Source organism: Melopsittacus undulatus, chromosome 10 (genome assembly GCF_012275295.1).
Source record: "Melopsittacus undulatus isolate bMelUnd1 chromosome 10, bMelUnd1.mat.Z, whole genome shotgun sequence".
Lineage (NCBI taxonomy): Eukaryota > Metazoa > Chordata > Aves > Psittaciformes > Psittaculidae > Melopsittacus > Melopsittacus undulatus.
The window spans coordinates 16714500-16737136 of NC_047536.1; the positions used below are offsets into that span (position 1 = coordinate 16714500).

The 22637-nt window shown below is 43.5% G+C and overlaps 1 protein-coding gene across 2 annotated transcripts in view; it reads left to right on the forward strand.

Annotated features, from left to right (window-relative positions):
- The first annotated feature begins 15947 nt into the window (after positions 1-15947).
- The window catches only part of CNOT6 (CCR4-NOT transcription complex subunit 6), a 32819-nt gene continuing 26129 nt past the window's right edge, over positions 15948-22637 (forward strand). For both annotated transcript variants that reach the window (XM_005147219.4, XM_005147220.4), the window contains exon 1: positions 15948-16137. The gene's annotated coding sequence lies outside the window, so the exon portion shown is untranslated. The remainder of the gene's footprint in view (positions 16138-22637) is intronic.

Sequence of the window (22637 nt, forward strand, 5' to 3'; positions counted from 1 at the left end):
ACAAGGTTTCAAGCTACTTAGAATGTAGCTGAGCCTTTATTCCTGCAATGTTCTGGCACACTCTGCAGTAATTTCCCTTTAAGACAGTTGTGGGGATGATTTTCATGCCTTGGTTTTCCTTTCCAAGATTCCCAAGAAGCAGCAGAAAAAGCATACGGGTCCTCAGGTGTGATGAGGATGTCTTGCTGAGCCCTGCACTGCTCCAGCCAGGCTGCTTTCGGCACAGGAGATGGCCAACAGGGGACACCTCCAGGGCCACTTGAGGACCCTTCACCCACTCATGTCCACAGGGACTTGGGCTCCCCCCCAGTTTTCTTCATACAAAAAGAGGTTTGCAGGTGACAGGAGCTGCCTGGCAGCCTCCAGTGGCACTGCTGGGTCCCTGCAGAGCTTTGCTTGGCTTTGTCACAAGTTTAACCCAGCAAAACTTGGCTTTCTCAGCTCTTAGTTTTGTATACTGGGGGGGTTGGTGCCTGTGGGCCCCTGCCCTCCCTTTGTGGGTAAATCCAGACACAATGTGGGGCAGGAAGGTGATGGCTGCCACATAATCCGGTTCCTCTTCTCAGGCTCACTTCCACTTGCTGCTGCTCACACATGTGAGGTTTGCTTATAAACAGTGTATCCAGGCCCAGCAGTCACAATTACGACCAAATCAGGATCCCACTGTGCTGAGCAGTGTGTTCTTCTGTAGAGCTGTAAATTTATAAATGATGAGAGCCAGGAGGATGGATAGCACAGAACACAACAATGTTTGTAAAACCTCTAATATTTGTGGGGTTTTTCCCCAAATAAACACTAACTCTGCTTCTTTGGCTTTGTGCTAGATAACCACTCGTCGGTTAAGTGGCATTGCAGCAAAAATAAACATCAAAATGGGATCTGAGGGTAAGGAGTCTTCTGAGTGAAGGGCAGGGGATCTAGATACTAAAGCCAGGAAAGAGGCAGAGGACGGAGCTGCCACGTCAACAGCAAAGGACTATATCACTTTCAGGGCAGGCATAGTGCAGGGTAGGAGGAGGTACAAGACAATGGTGACAGAAGAGGGAGGTCCTGGTTTACAAAAGCCCTGGCAGGTGGGCTCACATGTGCATGAATCAAAACACCTCCAAAGATTTATTAGGAACTCAAGGAAAGGCTGTTGGTTGAAAAGCAGGTATTTATCCCCAAAACATCTTACTTTTAAATGAGATGGGGGAAAAAAAAAAAGGACTTAGGAATTACTATTCAGTAATAAAATGCTCGTAACAGGGTCATAAAATCCACCCAGTTTCCCTACAAAGGCAGCTGTGATAACAAGTTGCTTTTCCTTTCTATTTCTTACAAGGGACTGAACAACTGTAGAGAATCAAGCGATCCATGCAGTGCTCTGCTTCGTGGCTGGCACAGCTGAGCTGAACTTTTTAAGGAGCGTAATGTCCTCTGTGGGGAAGCTCTTCATTGCTTCACTGTGAGCAGAGCCAAACCACAGGGCACGCCAGCCTGGTTCCTGCTGGCGATGGTTACTGGAAATGAGACTCCAGGATCATCAGGACACTGCATGATATATCACACTGGGCTTCTATCCTATACCACGTTGCAAAAGGCACAGGAAAACTGGTTTCTAAAAGGCAAACAGTGCAAATAGTATTATATGATTTCTTTTTTTAATTGCTTGTTTGCTGATTCAGCTTCTTCACTGTCTTGCAGAGATGAGCATCCAGGATACTTTCTTATAGATGCTTGCAAGCAAGGAGTTGTCTCTTGGAGTTACAATAGCTATCTTAGGGAACGTTGCCAAAGAGAGACAGCACATTAAAGAGCCCTTTCTAATATTGTTAAGTGCACAAGGTCCACCTGTAACGGAGTTATCACCATTTCAATCAATTGAAATGATGCTATAAGGGCAACTATCGATCAGAGGGAAGAAACAGATTTAAATGAGCAAAGGCAAAACCAGTGATGACTTTGAGCTGGTGTTCAGTGTGGGTCTTTGTTCACACCAGACCTCTTCCAATCCTGGGTGCACCCAACCCTCCTCCTATTTTCTGGGTGCAGTTATGCCTACTGAAGTTCTTTACCCCACAGTTGGTAGCTGGATTAGAGCACCTGTGCTGATACAGACACCTGATGAATTCTGTGGTCTGGGTTACAAAGCAGGCAAAAATAACAATTTCTTAGTTCCCTCTAACATTTCCAAACCTACTTTCTGTATATCACTAAGTTAAATATGAAGCAACTGATCCGTTCAGACTGTGAAAGGCTGGGATTTGTGTGTTCAGCTGTTACTTGTGATGTAGGAAGGAAAACATCTGCATCAATTCAGCCACCTCTGTGAGCAAAAGCATAGATCAGACACTATGGAACGGGCAGAACTTGTATTAAAAATCTGAGGATTAGGTCATTTCTTATACAACCCTTTTTATCCTTTAAAAATATGAAGCAATCCTTTTAATCACTAATCTTTCACAAAATAACCCAAACAAATAAAAGCAAATCTTTTACATCTGCCTACACTGGTAATCAGAGCTAAAACCAGAAATGCCTTTAAAACACTACTTGGTTATATGAAACATCACTTTTCCTGTGCATTGAGGTACAGCAGCTGCAAAACAAAGGTCTTTTATGGACAAGCTGCAGGCCCTTGAAAATACTGTCAAACATTACTCCTCCCAAACAAGAGCAGTTTTATACCACATAACATTGTCATGTACCCAACACACCCTATGACGCATGAAGCAATACTGTGTCACTAACGAAGTTACTGGAGGCAATGCTTGAAGAAATAATTTCTTCTAAATACACTTTTTTACCCCTCATTATTTGCTTTTATATCTGACCTGAAGAGGTGTTCTGACAAATCGCATTTGCTTTCAGCCAGTCCAGCACGAAGGAGTTTCTTTTATAGAAGCACTTCAGTGTTTCCATGAAATGGCTTTTTTTTTTCTTTCCTAGAGGCCTTTAGAACCATGCAAAGCACTCCATCACCTAATTTTAAATACACCAGCAATTTCAGTGAGACCAATGAAATTATTCACATTCATTGCATAAGCATCAAAATGCTTTGTAGGGCCAGGATGAGCAGCTACAAAGTAAGTATGAAGCAGACCCTTTGATCTGAAACTACACATCCTTACACTTGCAAAAGAGCATGATTGAGGCTGAAGTCTGTTTTCCAGTGATAACTGACAGAATTCCTGAAATCTCCCATCAAATAAAAAGGTATTTTTGCAGCTTGACTTTATTACTGCTGGGGTCTGGAGCACATCTCCCCTCTGCATTCCTGCATGTTAATTGCCTCCACTCCCCCTTGCTGTCTCCAGCCAGGGCTGCTCCTCCATCGCTTCCAACTCTTCCATGGTGTTGAGCCAGAAGGTTACTTCACCTGCTGTGTTGTATTCTGATTTTCTTCATTCAGTTCAGCATTGGTGACATACGGTTTGCAGCAGGGCCAGTGTGTTCCTTCGGGCTGTACAACCCCCCAGGGATGTACACGAGATGAATGCATGGAATACAATCCCCTGAACCATTCTGACCTCCATGAGCATCACCTCAGCACCACAAACATATCAGTAAAAGTTATTTAATATGAGAAAAACAAAGGCATGGCCTGAATCTCTTTGGGCAAATCTTCAGCTGAGAAGGCTTTTTTCTAACAAAACAGGACTTACTGGATCTGGCTTCTGTGGAGTAAATGGCAACAGAATGCTTTCATAGCAAGGAAAACATTTTCCTTCTGGCTGGAACATACTAACCCCACAAATCTATAATGGAAGCTTTAAGTACATTTTCAGTTTTCCCTTGTTCAGATCCACTTGGGAACACATCAGATTTACCGTTTCCTTGGAGTTAACCATTTTTCAGCTGAAACCTGCAGACAACAAAGGTCAGTTGATGGATTCTTATCCATCCATGAGTTTTCCACGGGAATCTCCCAGCAGGGTACTCTATCTCCACCGTATAGGATGGAGTTGCTCTGTTTACTAATGTTCTTAGCCCCCATCTATATCTAATAGCAGACACTGTCTGTGAGATACCGGCTGCCTTGGTCAACAGCCAGAGAACTGAACCTGTGACATCCATAGCAAAAAGACAGAGCCACAGGAGCCAGAGCTGATGTACAGCTTTGCTAAGCTAGTGAAGCAGACAGCCTTTAACCTGCTCACCCATCAATAATGATATAAGCACCATGGTCTTTGCCAAAACTAAGTGAAGCATCCCTTCACCCCCTAGGCATGCACACTTCCTCACTTTGGCTAGAAAACAATGTCAAATGGCAGTCAAGGGACATGTTTTATGTGTATTGTACCATGTGGACAACCACCAAGGGGAGTTGAATGGCAGAGCTTCCCAGATCAGAGAAAAACACATGATCTCAGCTGAACTTTCAGACTGAAGTCCCTGAATGAAGCTCTGTGACTTGTATCTGAGCAATTCTATCTTTTTCTTAAAGAGACAGCTCAGAAGCAACGTTAAAATCATTTACACCACCAAGAAAGATTGTCCCAGTCCCACATTCATGGTAGGGATTATTCACAACCCAGGTTCTTCTGCTAAGAGCCATAAAAGACACCTTACAAGAGAATGAATTTGTTTAGTAGACTATAGTCCAGCCCCTCATGCCATCAGCCTCAAGGATGAGAAGACGGAGGATTCGGGTTTTAGATCCTGTTTACAGGTCTGGGCACCATCCTGCACATTCACGTCCCTTCTACAATTAATAGCATGTTCCCTGTGGTACTGCAATGAATAAGAAAGAGCTGAGCAGCCTGTCGGGGACATCTCTAATAGCGTGAGCCATCTGCACTCCTACAACGGGTGGCTCCTCACACGTCACAGCAGTGAAGGTCACTGGCAGGACACCCAGTCTGTGTTAGGACTTGTTCCCAAAGCTTTCCTATCATCAGGTCCTGAAGGGAATTCTACTTACAAACACTGATATTTCTGCAAGCACCACCCTTCAGAAGCAGCACGTTGCAAGTACACGTCAGAACCTGGCCCAGTCTGACCAGTAACTTTGTATCAGTTACTTCCACATTCACTTTCTTAGGAACAAACAAGTCATCACTGGCAATCCCCCTTCTCCTCCACTTAAAATGTGTCCTTCATAGGATGGTTTACTACCTAGTCAGTGTTTTTTCTGTAAACTTTACAAAAATTAACTTAGAATCTTGCAACCTCATTGAGGAACTGTTCCTGCTATTAACATTTATCCTGTGATTTATCAGCTGACTGGGACACAAAATGAATATATCCACTTTTCTAGAAGAACTGGGGTTTGGCTCAATTACAACTCTGGAAAACAAGACTGCAGTGATAATGCATCTTCTAGGTCATCCAGATGAGAACTAATCAGGTTTTACTGGTAAAAGTTTAATCAAAGAAGGCGATATTGCCACATATTGTAATAAGCACCTGAGACAGGTTTGCACAGAACAGCGCATTGAGAACTAACTTAAATTACATGGAACAAACTTCTGGAAGATACAGACATCTGGCCAGTTCCTTGGAGAACTTTTACTTGTTCTACATTGAAGTTGGGAACAGGATCCCAGCCTGCTGCTGCAGAAGCAAAGTTCTGGCTTGTCAGAATCGAGACATAAAACCTCAAACACAATTTAATTACTGCAGGCTTATAGTTCAGTCCTGAAAAGAAACCCTAAACAATTTAGAATAAGCAGGGCCAAGCTGGAACACATATTCCTGTGACAGCATGCACTTCCTATCGTGGAAAACACTGGCATTTCTGCTCTCACACCTATAAATATATATAAATAGATTAGATTTAAATCTATCTACAACCAGCTACACCTGAAAACACATGCCATGGAGGAGGGCTAAGCCTCCTGGTACAAGTCAGCTGTGCTCTAGCCCAGGTCTGAGGAGGAAAGAACTCAGTCATTATCCCAGTGTCCAAACTGCAGATGTTGTTGTCCAGATGTGGGCTCTTTTAAGGGCAGTCTGAAAGCAATTATAAACCCAGTCAGATGAGAAACCTGAGGTTAGATCGCCTTAATTTCATTTCAGACGTTTCACTGAAGCTCTGCTTTTCAGGCCACAGCAGACTGTCATAACATGTCAGTTAATTATGAAGTCTAGTTATTAAAAAAAATAAAACAAGTTTGCTCCTTTATTGGAGCTGAAATATTTCCAAAGTGAGCAGTAATCAAAGTGTCTACTAAATAAATGGTGGGATGAGTGCGTTCGTGACATATGGAGTAAGTGGGCTGAATGCTTCAAAACCACATCTGCTTCTTTGTCCAGTCCCATGCAGACCTTCTCACCATGCCAATCAAAGCACCATCTTAACACAAGCTTACATGAATACATGTCCCAAATAGCCTACACTGCTCCTGTTGATGCACAGCTCATAGGGAAGAGAGCTCTGTCCATTTTATCTGCCTTCGGGAGGGCAGACTCAACCAAATGGCCAGACATTGAAACAGTGTCCTGGCTATCATCACACCTCTGGGGTGAATTCTGGGCTGGAAGGGGCTGTTTCCTTCCGGCAGCACTGGTAGCTGGTGCAACCAGTTTAATTCGGTTTTCCATGCAGGAGCAGTCGTCTGAGCTCGCTGTTGTTCCCAACCCCAGTGCTCTGCTGGCTCAGCACTACCTGCATGCTTCTGCAGCAAAATTATCCCACACGGCATTACAGAGTCAAGCCAAGACAAGCTCTTTTGGTAACAGCAAAGGAGCTCACAGTGGAAAAGTGTCTCCAGAAATGCCAGAGAGGAAGGGAGGGGCTTCAGCTTTCGTGGAAAACCAGGAAAACTTGGAAGCAAGCCAGGTGCTCATCCTCCTTGCAAGCAGCCTTTCTGACTCCTATCCCTTTTTATCACATAAGATGAAGCTTTTCAAAGCCCAATTCTTTATAAAAAACTAAAAAGTGATGAAATGAACATGTGCTACCACCTGCTGTCCATTATTTGCAAGAGCAGCCTCTTCAGCATGGTCTGGCACTGGACGCTCTCTCCACAGCTCGGGCACCACTGCAGATTGATGTCCCACTCCGGCTCCAGCACATCAGGAGTAGCTTCAATCTGTGCAGGGGCCACGGTTAAGAGAAGGGTTGAGTTGTTGTTGAATTATGTTCCATAAAGAGCAACATCGAGGAGAGAATTAGGAGATGAGGTTGAAGGGAATGTCAGAAAGGTGCTCAGGCAGGAGCAGCTTCATTGAGAAAGTCAGATCCATGGATGAATGTGGAGGCACCATGATGGAGAAACAGCAACAGCCACAGCCTGGGCACTCTCCTGGAGTCCATCATCACCAGCTGGCACATCACTGACAGGCTGCTGCTGCTATAAACAGCCACCATGGCAAAAAGCAGCAAAAGATTCACTGAATAACTATGGGTTTAAATAGACAAATTTCTGTACAAGTCACTTCACTTCCACACATCCCACCAGGTCATCGACTCCAAACTACCAACACAAGATCTGAAGCAGTAAATCACCTAAGGCTGACAAGATTAATGGCCCTGAGTTCACAAATACAAAGAATGTATTTAATGGCTTTCTGTTGCTGTCATGAGCAAACAGTGTGCTGGCATAGGAGGCAGCAAAGGTCCAGGCTCTTCCTGTGTTAATGTATTACCCTTAATCATTTGTAAAATAGAATGGAGATCAGTTGAGTCAAGGTACTCACCATTCACTGCAGCCAAAAGACTTTACCTCCCCAAAGCCTTAATTAACAGGGAATTAAAGGAGAAAAAAGATCTGGTTCTGATTGTTGTAACCAGAAGCACACATGTCCTGAACCCATGTTACACATAAGATCTTAGAGGAGAAAAAGAATGGAAAAGACTTATGGACACGTCAAAAATCTACTTTAATCCTTCTCAGCCTGTGCAGAGGCTTCCATGTTTGCAAGGGCCCCGAGCATCAAAGTTACTCAGCTCAAAGTCTTTGCATCTGCTTCTTTTGCAACATCTCTAGTACCACTGCCCCACAGCACCTCTCATCCAACACCCTGAGAACACCTCCATACCTAATCAATCAAGCACACTGTTTTACAAAGGTTAAACTAACTAATCCCTCCCATACAGTGTTATATGGCTGAGCAGCAAACTTCAAACACCAGCTCAGTGTAGAACATGTTACAGATTTGTCTTGGACAGTTGATGCGCTCAGCTGTGCTGGCAGAGATCACACACTGAACATTTATGGCCAGGAAACTGGGAAAGATGCTACCTTTTCCAGGAACATGTATGGAAATAAAGTGTGGCTAAATTTAATTAATAAATTACTGAGATTAATATTTTGATCAAGTGCAACATGAAGTTTGATTGCAGCAGAGACTTCATCAGTAACTTCCCCGGCATTCCTAAGGCGGTCACAGTTTGCTCTGAAAGCAAACCTCCATTGTACTGGTTTGGAAGCAGTCATTTCTATAAGCACTTTTTTCCCAATTTCATCTGAAATAATTTCTGTTCAGCCAATGTGCTGGAGCAGTAACTACCAGGGAACAGAAAGGCCAAGCCAGCATCTGTGTGAAGTAGAAAGGCAAAAGGTATTCAGAGAAAAAGCAAAAAGGAGAGTAAGTTAACGGCAATCCAGGCTTCACAAATATTTCAAGGGCTCTTCTCTTACTTTTTATCTGCCATAAAGAGAAGAAAGAAACAATCTATGGGGAAATAAAAATGAGCAAAGGAAAAAAATATCATGTGTGCTAAACCTATTTTCTTCAAAGCCCTGGTGGCATTTCTCTGCCACAGCACTCCTCATCTACCCATAGGCTTGAGCCAGCAAGCGGATGCTGGGTTACTTCACTCTCATAGCATGAACTTCTACTCCTTGCTATTCTCAATCTGTCACATTCAACAATCACATGCAAAAATGACTCAGGCTGCCAGTTGTCTCAGTGTTGTGCTTGTTGAGCATTTGCCAGTTCCTCAGGAGCAGGCTTGATATTGAGAGCCACACTTGAGGAAACGTAATTTACCCTGAGGCTGCTGCATTAGGCTCAAAGATTTTGGATTTTTCCCTACAACTTTTTGTTCTCTTTTTTTAATCTCGCAGCCCAACCATTCCGGACACAGAGAAAACAAGTGCGGGTCAGGCCGGTGGCTTGGCCAACCTGGCGTTTTGTCCTCTTGAAGGCATTTATTTGAAGTGTCTAGTATTTTGGAAGGAGTGGAAAACCCCTTACTGCACCACACCAACCACCAGCTGTAAATGCTGGACAAACTTCCTCCAGTCACCTGCAGTGATATCCTGAGAAGCAGGCAAGGATTTCCATCTTCCTCTGAGCAAATGCCATTCTGTGGTGCAGCCTTTTAGCCAGTGCAGCTCTAGACACTGAGTCACCCTCTCCCCTTTGCAGCAGTGAATACCCTGTGTTTGTTCAGCTCACTGAGGTCTCCCGGTGCTTGGAAACAAACCTCTTCTGGTTTAATAATCTCAGCTCCAATGCCTGCCTTCAAAGCCTCAAAAAGGAATTACGGCCCCAAGGATGTGTAGTTGTAGCCTCCACCAACTATAGGGGCAGCTTATGGTGAGCAGCTCACACACATATTTCCCTGTGCTTATTTAGGTGAATCCTCCTCCTAGAGCAACAGAACCAGCTCTGCAGAACAGAAGTGATCTAAGATGTAGCTCCATGAGAAGCTGCAGAGATTTAGTATGTAATCATTTTGGCTGTATTGGGGTTTCACCCAATATTTTGCTGTGTCCCCCCACCCCACAAACCTAATGTCCTAAGGAAAGTGTTTTGTCAATGCAGATAATACAGAAACATCCACACTTAACTACTAGATTAATTTATCCAGTCATTTTGTATTTTTTTGTTACTACCAATGGAAAAAAATAATATTAGTGCCTATAATAGCCTCATGATTAAAGTGTACTTTATAAATTCAGTGGAGGTTTTATTTCCCCATTAGAAACTGTACTCAGCCAAAACTCTTCTGATGAATATTTATTCAGCAATGAGGACATTTAACATATAGGAAATGTATAACAGGTAGAAAAAGGAAGACTATTTATAACTGTAATTGGAAATTGCGTGAAGTCACTTTTCTATAAGTAAATTTGGGCTTAAGGTTTGATGCAAGAAATAAGAAAATTGAAGAGATCGATTCTAAAACCCTCACACAACCATTTTATTGTTATTCAAAGTTATTAAACTGAGTTACTAATTTACAAAAAGTACTCAACAAATCACTCATTCCATCTCTCAGATATCAAAAGTAAGGTCATGGGAACGATAAACAAAGTTTGCAACATCTAATAATGTAGCAAATGGACTTTATATTCAAAAAGCCCCCATAACTTCTCCCAGTTGCATAGATAGCTGTCTGAAAGCATACGGTTTGTGTAAAGACTGCATATACCATATGCACATATCACTTCACTTGCCACTGAAACAGTTGTGTCATGGGTGGAATGTGGCAACTCTACCCACACACAGTAATGTGATACAACAGATGAAGATAGTGGAAAGCCGTGAAACTGCATGGAGAAATTTAAGTAGATTGAGTCCATCTCTACTTCAATGGGAATTAGATCAGGCCTCAAATGAGAATTTATGCATGACAGCTGGATTAACATATGTATTTCCTGAAAGACAGTACCTTTATAAACTGAAGAGTTCCCTAGTGTCACACTGGAGCATTTGCTCATTTTTTATTAAGAGAGAAACCATCATTTTGTAATTCATGGTAATTTCCTCCAGGACATAGGTCTCCTTCATTATCTCTTTTGAGTCCTGATCCTACTTAATTTGCAAGGTATGAGACTGCAGCGGGGACAGCTTAGTGTATATTTGAGTTATAGTATCCATATATCCTGGTTCATGAGCAGGAAACAGTGTAAGCATGAGAAGACCCAATTAAGATAAAAGTTCAGCAGTCTTCCATGTCACTGAACTAGCAGGCATCAAATGATTATAGTGTCACTGCATGTTCTTACACAAGAAAAACCACACACCCTCTTTTTATTAAAGCCATGTCCAAGTCACAGTACCTTGCCTGTCTGATCCACAGTGTGGAATCCTGGCACTCCTGAAGGCTGGAGCTTCCGAGCAGTTGTACCAAACTAAATCAGACACGCAGTGCCACGGCAGGGGGAAGCTTTACAATGCAGGAGCACAGATGGGATCAGCTTGCAAGTAAATATGTTTCTGTTGCTGGAGAAGCAAGGCTGAATAAAGATGGGGAAATAAGATGCTGACAGAAGAAGGGAAAAACCCCGCCAAAATGGGTACAAAGAAGACACTTTAGAAAGGACCAAAAAGATGGATGGGTAGTTTGAGCAGCTGGCTTTCCACTAATGTAAATCCTTCCATCTTTCCTCAATAATTCCATTATTTGGCATTTATCCTCTCAGTTGTAACTCCATAACTGGGCATTCAAGTATTTCATAGCAATTTTCACTATTCACTCACATGCATAAAAGCTTGTGCCATGAAAGGCAAAGCTTTGTAAGCTCCTTTTGCAGTGCTTTGAATGCAACCAAAAGCTCTGCTCATGTAATGAATGCACGCAGGTCGTACCTTCTACTTTTTCTTTCATATCATTAACTTAGTTTTAATATGAAAAGATGGTCATCTTCTTGGGGAAAGGTCACCAAGAGTTGGAGAGGTGATTCTAGAGATAAAAATGTGTAAGAATAAGCCTAAAAAATAACAATGAGGAAAACCACATCATGGTTCATGAGTCCAGCTTCTTAATAGTGTTCAGATTTTAATATTTGATTAGGACAAAGAATTATGGTCTTCTTAAATCTGTTACTTCACTACTACAGTATAGCACAAATGCACACACATTAATGACTAAATGCTCTATAGACCTGCAAGCTTAAGGATTCAGTACATATTTTAGACTGTTACCATCCTGATAACAGATCAAATATCTAAATAATTTTAACAGCTATTTAAACATGGCACACAAGCATCTCAGGTGGTGGCAAAATTGAATCCATAACCGGCAAAAGAGAGTTAGAAATTCTTCTCTCACCATGGAAGTCTTCATACTAAATGCAAGTATTTCCAGAAAGAAAGCTTTTGATCATATTCAACTTCTTTTTAAGTACTTAGACCATTTTTGTGTGACAATGCATATTAAAGTAATGCTAAGTCTGCAAAGCCCTTACCTACAAATTGTGCCATCCCAGGATTAAAATTCCTTAATTCAGCTCTGTTGTGGATATGAATAAGGGGAGTTTTCAATTATCTTTTTACATGCAAGTCTTCTGGAAACCACTGAACTCCATTCCATGCAGAGGAAAGCAGGAATATTAATTGCCTCAATGCTTTTTGATGGGCTTTCACTATAGTTTTAATGCTCAATAAACATCAAAGATTTATTGTTACTATCTAACTGTGATAGAAGATGCTCTTACATTCACTCAGTAGATGGAGAACAGGCCATAAAACTTAAGGCTGAAATCATTAAGCATGCAATGATTTCAGATGTGCAATATGAGTGTTCCAATATGAGTGCTCCAAGCCCTCATTTTTCAAGCATACCTGTCATGGTAGGAATATCACATGTTCAGAGCAGGGATCCCACTGATCTCAATAGCTGTGGAAGTTACCCTGCAGTTCAGATCCTGCCTCTCTACCTGGATATATTGAACATGTAGACCATAGCTAAGCTCTGTCCTCCTACTGGGATGACTTTACTCCTGCCAGTTACTCCCTCCTTTCTTCCACATTATCTCCCCTGCTTTGCTATAACTCTGCTCTCCTCCCCTGCTTCATTTCTTGCCTCTCTTTACATTGGGCTTTTCACATTTCCAGAGGGAGCAGAGAGTGCTGGGCCTTGCCTTGCTCACTTCTTCTGTAAGTCCAGACATGAGAGCTTTCATGAGCCAGGACAGCTCCGTACCTACTCTGTCTCAGGATGATGTCTCTTCAGCTCACCCACCATGTATGAGCCATGCAGGATGAAGACTACATCTTTTACCACAAAGGCCTTAGAAGTCATACAAGTCTCTACTGCACAATCTTATGTAGGTATTTCCAGAGTGTACCTTCACCAAATTTGGCAATTTAAACAAAGCAAAATCTATCATAGCTCAGCCACAAAGACAACTCTTTACCACAGGTTTCACATCCCTCTGTCAGTGCATGATGGCAACAGGACCTCAAAACAGCTGTCAGCATTCATAAGGTGGACCAAGTAGCCCTCCTAAAGCCCTCTGAGGCAACTTGTAGCTCCTGCCTTGAATGTGTGCATGAAGAAGGGAGATACAACGGTACTAAGAGGTTTAACTACTCACAGCAAATACTCCATCTCCATGGTTTAAGGCCAGGAAGGTTGTCATTTTGTGGGACACAGGGCTGTGTGCCAAAATCAGCATTTGGCCCAACCAAAGCCTTACTGCACAGCACTGAAAGGTTTTAGGGTTAATGAATGAAAGCTTACACTCAGAGTATGGTAAATTTAACACTGTGTTTTAAGAAGTGACTTAACTTCTGCTCTGATCTGATTGTCTATAAGAGCAGGACTGTCCAGAACTTGGGATAATGGCACTCCACATAACATGCCAGCTCCTGAAATGTATGGAAACTGCTACAGGCAGGTAAAAAATTCATGGGAAGGGCTCTTCTTTTGACTGATGAATCTGTGACCTTGAGCAACAAGAGCACTTGCACCAAGTATATCTGCCATGCGAGACTGACAAAATGAAAGAGGCTCATGTTACACTCTCAGATCTCATTAAGCACCCAGACCAGAAACACTGATATTGGCATTGGCCATCTGCTCTGCTGTTTGCCTGGTTACAGGTCTGATAACACTTTCAGGGAGCAAAAGTTAATCATACGTACAGATGAGCTGCAGCACTTCTGCACAGGAAATGCAGTGGAGCGTAACAGTTGCTAAATAAAACCCCCACATACCTGTTTTTGCTTTGCTCTGTTGTCTCAAACCACACAGGCAAGCTGGCAGCTCAAAGGAAACTGTTGACATAAAAAGCTGTATCTTTAGACTCTTCAAATATTGCTGGTTTCTTTAGAAATAACCTGTGAAGTTATCATAAAGTTAATTAACAAGAAATCTGCCAAATTGCTGTGATCTCCTGATAGTCTATATAATGGGCAATAATACAGAATTATGTTTTAATTGCTTTAAAATGATTTTCTCTAATGCTCTTTCTTGCTTATCTCAGTTATTTGGTATTTTCTGCCATTTGTTCTCCACTTGCAGGCCCCCACCAGTACACCCTTCCAAGTCTACTGTAATATTACCCCAGCATCCATCCCTAAGGAATTAATTTTCCCTGCAAGCATTTTTTTGAGACATCAAGAAAAATTATCAGCTGAATTTTCTTTGCTGAGCAGCAATTCCTGGAAAATCCTGCAACGTATTCAAAGATTTTCCTACTGCTTTTGGAGAATTAGCTCCGGGCGAAACGATGGAGTCTATTGAGGCCATATCTGACCTAGAAAGTATTAACTGAAGAATGTGCGGGACAGCTGGTTATCGGAAAGAAAAGACACGCAGCGCAGGAACAAGACATGTAGAGCTGCTCGAGTTAGTTCTGAATGACTGTCAGCTCTGCAGAGCCAGCCAAGCCTGGGAAGCAGATACGCTGCTTCTGCCAGAGCCGTGCCGCATCCCGTAACGGAGCTAGCTCAGATATCTGTAGTGCAGGACTGCGCCATGCGGTGAGGGGATAGTTTATCATCCGAGAGCATTTCAGATATGTGATATGACAAGGCTGAACAGAAATCTGAAGTATAGCAGGATTATTTCCAACAAAGTGCCAAAGGGCTCTGACAGAGGACATTTTGCAGTTGTGTTTGGCACGGTATGTGCCAGGGTTATCTTTTTTAGAGCACTGCTCTTTACGGTTGTTGGTGTTGTTCCTCAGAATTATGGCCAGATACCACCTTCCTTTTTAAATCACAGGTTGGTTTGGGTCGGAAGGAACCTTAAAGACCTTCTAGTTCCAAACCCCTGCCTGCCATAGGCAGGGACACCTTCCACTAGACCAGATTGCTCAAAGTCCCCTCCAGCCTGGCCTTGAACACCACTAGAGATGGGGCATCCATCACATTATCATGTTAGAAGAGAGCATGAGTGCCATTTATTTCCAGCTATATATTCAGTTACACCTAAACAGATGAGGCCTCAATTATTATTTGGCTTTTCCAGTTCAGAAATAGGGTTGTGTATCTCAGATAAAGTCTTTATTACTCCTTTCAATGAGGTGGTAATAACCAAGCACACATCTGCTGCCACATTTTAACTCTCAGAAAATCAGAGGAAACCCTTCATTTGGAAGTCACTATTAATGTCTTTGGCCAGTACTACAGTGGGGACGGCACTTCACCACCCATCACTTCACCTAGCATCTCTCATCTTACTGTAAAGTATCGCAGTACAGGGGCATTAATAACAAACCAGGAACTTCCTTTATTTTTCCAAGTATCTTGGTACACATCCATTTATCGGTTCAAGGGAGAAGATGATGAGAGCCATACCCTGAGCTTCAGAGAGGCGCTGATGGCAATTCTGGTGGCCATTTCATGGTCAACACTGTTCTACCAATGTCATATTAAAGACATCACACACATAAAAGAGATTCTCTTTCCTACAAAGCGTGAATATCACACTTTCTGCGTTTTCCCTGAGCACATTCCCTGCAAGCTCGACTTCCTGATCCAGACTTTTGCAGGAGAATTTAAAGTTCTTTTTCAAACAAGTGCCTATTTTAACCAGGCTTCCTTCGACTGCCATACACCATTTATACCAGTTTCGTGTCTGACGACGCAGCTGGCACATTGCCTGCACCCACTTTCCTGCCTTCCCCGGGCCTTGAGGTACCCCGAAACACCCCCCATAGCCTCCCCCAAGCCTTTATCCTCTTATGGCCTCCCTGCACCTCCCGGGCAGCCCGAGCCTCCCGCTCCCCTCTAGCCCTGCGCTTCCCCACCGCAGCCGCGGAGCGTGCGCGGAGTGCGGGCGGCCTGGGCAGGCGGGGCTGAGGGAGAGGGAGGAGGAGGGAGAGGGAGGAGGAGGAGGAGGAGGAGGGCCGGTCCGCCCGCCCGCAGCCGCCGCTAGCGCCGCCATGATGCTTGTTTGCTTTCAATGAGTGTGAGGAGGAGGCGGGGGGGAGCTGCTCTCCCGTCCGGCCCGCGGCAGGAAACAAAGAGCCAGGCAGGCGGCGGAGAGAGGGCGGCGGGGGGACGGGGATGCTGCAGCCACAGGTAGGGGCGGCCCCATCGCGGGGGGCGGCCTCGGAGCCTAGCCTGGAGGGGGGGGGGGGACACACACGACTCCGGCCCCGGGGGGCCATCGCTCCGCGGGGGGAGCCGCTATGGGGGAAGGGAGCGGCGGCGTTACAACGGGGGGAGGCTCCCTCGGAGTTGGCCACGGGGGTGCGATCCCCGCCCCGCGTCGTTTGGGGGTGTCATGGGGTGGGGGTGAGGCCCCTCTGGGTGTGAAGGGGCTCTGGGGGGAGGTATGGGGGGCACTGGAGGAAGCGCTGAGCCCCAGGCAGTTGTTGCTGTGGGGACGCCCAGGGGGGAGGCTCCGCTCCCGGGGGAAGCGGGTGGGAAACGCTCAGTATGGAAGAGGGGAGCGGCGAAGGGGGGGCCCCGCCACCGGGAACTTGCCCGGCCTTGTACCCCGGCCGGAGGCCCGTAAACACCCACCCGGCGTGCAGGAGGGGGCCGGGCCGGGCGGCGCCGCGCAGGGAGCCCGGGTGCGTTTGCGTCGGGAAGGCAATTAAGCGAAATTAGTGTAATGGCATCTGGAAGCGTGGAGTTTTTTGTGTTGTTTTGGGCTTTTTTTTGTTATTTTTTTTTTCCCCTCACTGTGCAATTGAGTTTAAAATAATTAAACAAAGGCAGAGGGAAATGACATCAGGCTGGTTAATTGCCCGTCCGCCCTCAGCGCACGGCTTCCAAGCCCCCCCCCTCAATCCGAAGGCCGCTCAGGCGCTCCCATAGCGGGCGTGCCGCGCTGCCTGTCAGCGGAGCTGCCGCCGCCGGTGGGAGCCGAGGCCGCGCTGGCGCCCGGAGCGGCCTTGGCTCGTTCCGGCGGAGGGAAACGGCGGCGCTGGCGTAGGGGATGATTGTCAGCGCCGGCGGCCAATGGGAGAGCGCGGGAGGCGGGCCGCGCGCCGGCACGTGAGGCCGCGGGACGGACGCATGCAGGGATAAACAGAGGGGAATTGGGGCGGGGGTAGGGCGGTGGGGTGCGAGGGGCAGGTACACCGTAATTAAGCTAATTAGGAAGGGGGGATTTGTTGTTGTTGTGGTTGCGGTGGGTTTGGTTTGCTCGGATTGGTGAGCAGGGGCTGGAAGCCTGGAATTGGTGCGGGATTCCTGTATAGCGTGCAGCCTGCGGGCGCTGCCGGCCCCCACATCTGCCGTCGTGCTCGCAGAACAAGCTTCTCTCCTTTAGTTTTATGGAGAATTTTAAGCCTGGGATCAGACAAGGCTTTAGGAAAGTAGGTAACTGTGCACCTGTCTTTGTCTTGATATATGTATAGATTGTGAGCATGTATTTTATCAGCGAGTTTTGCACGAACTAAAAATCCATGTGAAACCTACTTTGTTTTGTGTAATATAAGGAATATATTCAGAACAAATTCTGTACAACAAAGGATTTGAGTTTGGTTTTGTGTTTTTTTTTCTTTAATGCAAATGTTTCCACAAACACATAGAAAATCATATTACTGAAATACACTTTGTATTGCTGAAAATACAGGTTCACAGTTTTATTATTGAAAACACAGCTTCACAGATGGATGTTTGCTTAGCAACGAGAGTTGCAGCTCATCTGGGGTTTTTTCCTTTGACTTCTGGGGCTTATTTTCTTCATCTAGATTTCGCCACACTGGGCAAGTAATTCAGAATTCAAGGGATTAAGAAATACCTGTGGTATTTGCCTGGCTTAAAAACGAAGATGTGCAAGTGTTGACTGGTAATTGTATTGTATATTGCCCTTTTTTAATTCTAGAGGAGGTCTCATAATGGGGAATTTATCAGCATTTCCACTGGGGTAATTTTACAGGATTATCCACCCTCTGTTCTTCCTGCTGGTTCATCTGGACGCAGTGGAGTTTGCTGCTAGCAGTGAAGCCTTCTGTGGGGGTTTATTTATGTCCTTACTGGAGTCCTTCACATTTGGATTAACTCTTTGTTCCCTTGTCATCTGAGTTGCTTGGATCAGTCCATTTATAAAAAGGATACTACCATGCATGTCTTTTCTGTTTCCATTTTGAAGTTGAGCTCTGAATTCAGTCTTGATGTACTCAGGCCTTTTACTTTGCTTGAATTTTAGAGGAAGAGCTGAAATAGATGAGACTGTGATATTGCACGGGCAGGTAAATACTTTTGATGTTTTTTCATGTGAAGACTTGAGAACATTTTATGAAGAGTCAAAAACTGAATGAGTGTAATACCTTTCAAGGTAAAAGTCAGTAAGCTCAGGCCGTACTAGATATTAGGAAGACATTCTTCTAAGCAAGTGTAGTGGTCATAATGGAAACCACTGTCTTTAAAATGGTGTTGAGTGCTCCCAAGTCTCAGCAAGCTAAAAATTCTTTCCCAACAGATGAGCATAAGCATCTGTTTCTAAAAGCATGGTAATATAAATAATAACGGGCCTGTTAGTCTAGCACCAAAAAGCCAAGTATTTTTGTTTACTGCAGTGTGCCGCCTTATACTTGAATTACCACCATGCCAGGGAGTGACCTAGAATTCAGTTGCAAAGGCCCTGGTTCTGTTTGCTAACAGACTTGAATTTTGGATTATTTTGTGCTTTTTGTCATATAATTTTGGCTGTACACGTGTATATGTGCAGGCTGTCCTATGACATCCCGGCCTCAGATGGTGCCATGTTAAACAAAGATCACATGCAGGCAGTGGTATCTTTATTAATGAAGATGCCTTTCAGTCTTCAGAAATGAATGAACATACAAGAAATGTCACTTATTTCCACAACTGGGTGTTTTTTTTGTTAGGAGGAATGTATAGTATTCAAAGGTTACAACTGTGTATGGTGAGCTTGAAAAAGCTACCATTAACCTTAAAACCTCACAAGAATAATCTCAACAGACCATACCTCTGTATTTTAGTCCTAGTTGCCTGAAACAGGTTGAGTCTTGCCCTGTTGCATAAACCTATCTGGGATTTTTTAATCTGTATATTGAGATTTTACAGTACTTTTGATGTCAAAATACGGATGTTACTGAATCCAGTCTAAATTTAGGCTTCTTCATGGTGTACTTTGAAAAGCTTTATACATAAATTGCTCAAACTGAGTCACTGCAGGGTTTCATCTGTTTAGTATTCCTTCTTCAGTGTTGGTGCTTCACACTTGGAAGTGTGATTGTGGTACAATATCTTGCAAGATTATTACCATTGTATTAAGTGACATAATTTATGTTCCTACATGAAAACTGGGTTGTAGAAGTCCACTCAGCAGGGAAGCTTGGCATAAGCTTGGGGGCCTGCACTCATAATTCCTACCCTCCAGCTGAAGTCTTGAGGAGTTTACAAATGCTTAGGCAGGTCCCATAGAAAAAAGCAGTTTAAATGCTTAAACGTGTACTTTTGAGCTGCTAATTACACTTCCAAGATGGTGCTTATTTAAAGAAAAAAAAAGTTGGCAACAAGTCAGTTTTTTCTTTTGTAAGACTGCAACATGAATCCTTTTGTTAATGCCTCAGAGGGCTTTTCTTGCAGTGAAGGAGTCAGGGAAGGGAGTAGGAGTAGCAAATAGAGATGTAGTTGTTTACTTTAGAACTTGCTGTTAGTATTCCAATTTATGCTGTGACGGAGGTCTGCAGGAAGAGGCTGGGGTTTGGGTTGTTATTTTTTTTTAGACTTGGAAAGCTGTGGGGTGTGTTATGGAAGCTGCCATCTCACTGTTGTGATCACAGCCTTGATGTTTTGATAGCTCTCTTGTCTGTCTTACTTAATTTTCTTGATATGCGACCTTTACTCCTCAAATAAAGTGGCTTCCCACCTTAAGGCTGTCCTAATGTTTCTATACTGTTTTATAATACCAGTATCTCCAAGGCCTCCTTCAGCTTGTGGAGCTTCCCCCTTATCAAGGCAGCAGTTTCAGTCTGGAGACTTGGGGTTTCTAGAACATGCTGAAGCAATCTGAGTGATAGCTGATGTCATGAAGGTACAGCATCTTGCCATGGTTAGAAGACCATGAAGTATGACATAATTTAGTATACTGCATATTATAAATAATCTGTGCAGCTTTACTGCTTGAGCTATTTTGCAGTATATTGATGAGTGAGGCGGGGATGCTGCAAGTTGTCCTGACATAAATGGTGCTCCATAAAAGTGTATCTCTGCATAGATCAGCTGGTAGAGTCAGGGATCAAGAGAAAAAAACCTCAGCACTGGCTGTGCTTCAGAGACAGATCCTTTCATATGCTTTTTGGAACAAAACCCACATTGAACCAACACCTACAAAGACAGGAAGGCTTGAAACTAAACTAAAACACCAGTAGGTTTGAGTGTGTGCTGTCTGATGTGTATCACCTGTCAGAACAAGGATGTGGCACTGTAATGGCTAAATACTAAAAAGTATTAAGATGCTTTGTGCAAAGCTCTGATAATTAGCACTCTTGATATTCTTTTAAAGAAGTTTTAGCAGTTGCCCACCCAACAGAAGTGCTTTACCTGGCAAGGCAAAGGTCCTGTGGACTAAGATGGTGGAGTTTCAGTGCTGCCTTAGTCACAGTTCATCTGTAAATAAATAGAGTACTTTGGGGAGCAAATGATCTCTGTGTGTGAAGAATAATTAAGACTAGGAAGGCATCCTTGCTTTGCTGGGGAACATCATGAAAGATTCACCTCTGGAGATTTGAGAGCTGATAGGAAAGTAAATGTCAGTCATGGGATAGGTGCTTTTGATGTAGGGAGCAATGGGCTAGATCACCCCATGGTTTCTTCTGGTATAGGATGTTGCGACTTTTCTCTAGAGACAGAACATGGAAAGCAGCTGTTTTGGTTGCTCATTAACTGCACATAATTTATGTAAGTACAACTGTTGTTGGAGTAATGCTGGAAACCAACCAGTGACGTGGCTGCAGTGGTGATGCTTATTTTTGTTTTGTTTTCTTAAACCACCAACAGTATATAGCATTGGTTTTCAGCATCGTCTCACAAACAGCAGCATCAACACAACAGAGAGAGGTGATGAAGTGGTACGTGGGGACAGGAAAGAAATGTCAAGCTGGCTTTGCTGCACAAGCATGTGGTTGTGGAACACATTCTCAGGCTTGTTCATTTAATTTGAAGTAAAAACAATCTATGAATAGTCTGGTTGCTTCTATCAGGATGTGGCTAAATGGGTTAGAGTGTGAACTGCATGAACATGTTCTTTAATATCCTGAACTTCAGATAGTTTAGCAACTAATATTAAGCATTCAAATACCTAGAAACTGTTTTTTTGAAGGCATGCGTATCTGGATTTAGATATTGACTTATCAAGCTCTCGTTCAGATCTATAGCAGGAATGCTGAAAATGAGCTCATGTCCAAACTTCATTTAAGGTAGCTAGGTTATCCTACACGTAGGTTGTCTTGCAGGGCTGAGAAGGAGAAGAAAGTTTTGTGTGCTGACTTCATGTTTTTACCCACAGAACAACAGAAATGTGGTTTAAGTATTCTGCAGACGCATAAAGGAAGATGTGGTAAGGAACCTTGTGGTATATGTTCTGGTATTTAGAATAGCTTACTGAGCTGGCTTTAGATAAGAAATTGTGCAGTAGTTACTGTAAACAAGAATTAATGTTCCATGTATTGTGAAGAGTCACAACTATATTGTCAGAGACAGATTTCTGGACACAACCAGTGGAGTGGGAGTTGGTATGTATTAATGCTGTGACATGAAAGACCATTCTCATCCCTCCTAAAGCTTCTTGTAGGTGAAGCTTTACACCTTGGCCTTATAGTGTATCTGCACTTTCAAAACTTGAAGCTGCATTCTTTATGATAGAACTCTTCCTTTTAAAGTTGATCTCTTAGGTTCCATCTTATTTGTAGAGTATATAGTTATGTAAGGCAAATAAATCCTTAAATTAGTGAACCTGACTGATCTTTTAATGTATTGGCATTTCAGCATACACTAAAATAGAAACTGCAAAAATGTGACTGTTGTGTAGTACTCGTTAGCTAGCCAAAGCGTTTCTAGGGATACCAGTTAAAGGTCAGCCTTTGCTTTGCCATTTGGTTTTGCGTTAATGTTTGTTTTGCATAGAGCAGACTTTTACTATAGGCATAATTACATACAATTGCTGATAATTAAGCACTGTTCTAATCGTCTCGACTGTGCCTATGCTACACTGAGAACACTTGGACATAGTATTTGTAATCATTAGATGTTCTGTAGGGTAAAGGTTGGGAATTTGAGTTCTTTATAATGAGTCAGATCTACTTTATCTTATAGGTCCGTCTAGAAGACAGCAGTCAAGGATGCCTGTTGTTTTATGCCTTTTGTAATCTGACCATTTCGTAGTCTCTTTTGAACCCATAACAGTCTTCATAGTAACTGAATGCGGAAGTGAAAATTGCTTCTTTGTCCTACTGAAACTATGATAGATTCACGCCTGTCAAGGTTTGGGGCATTACATGTACACCATTAAATATTGGGCTGCAGGTTGTTCATCTGATAGGAAATGGTGACTGCAAGTGGAGTGCAGGGGTGGAGAGCTGGGCAGGAGAAGTAGAGGT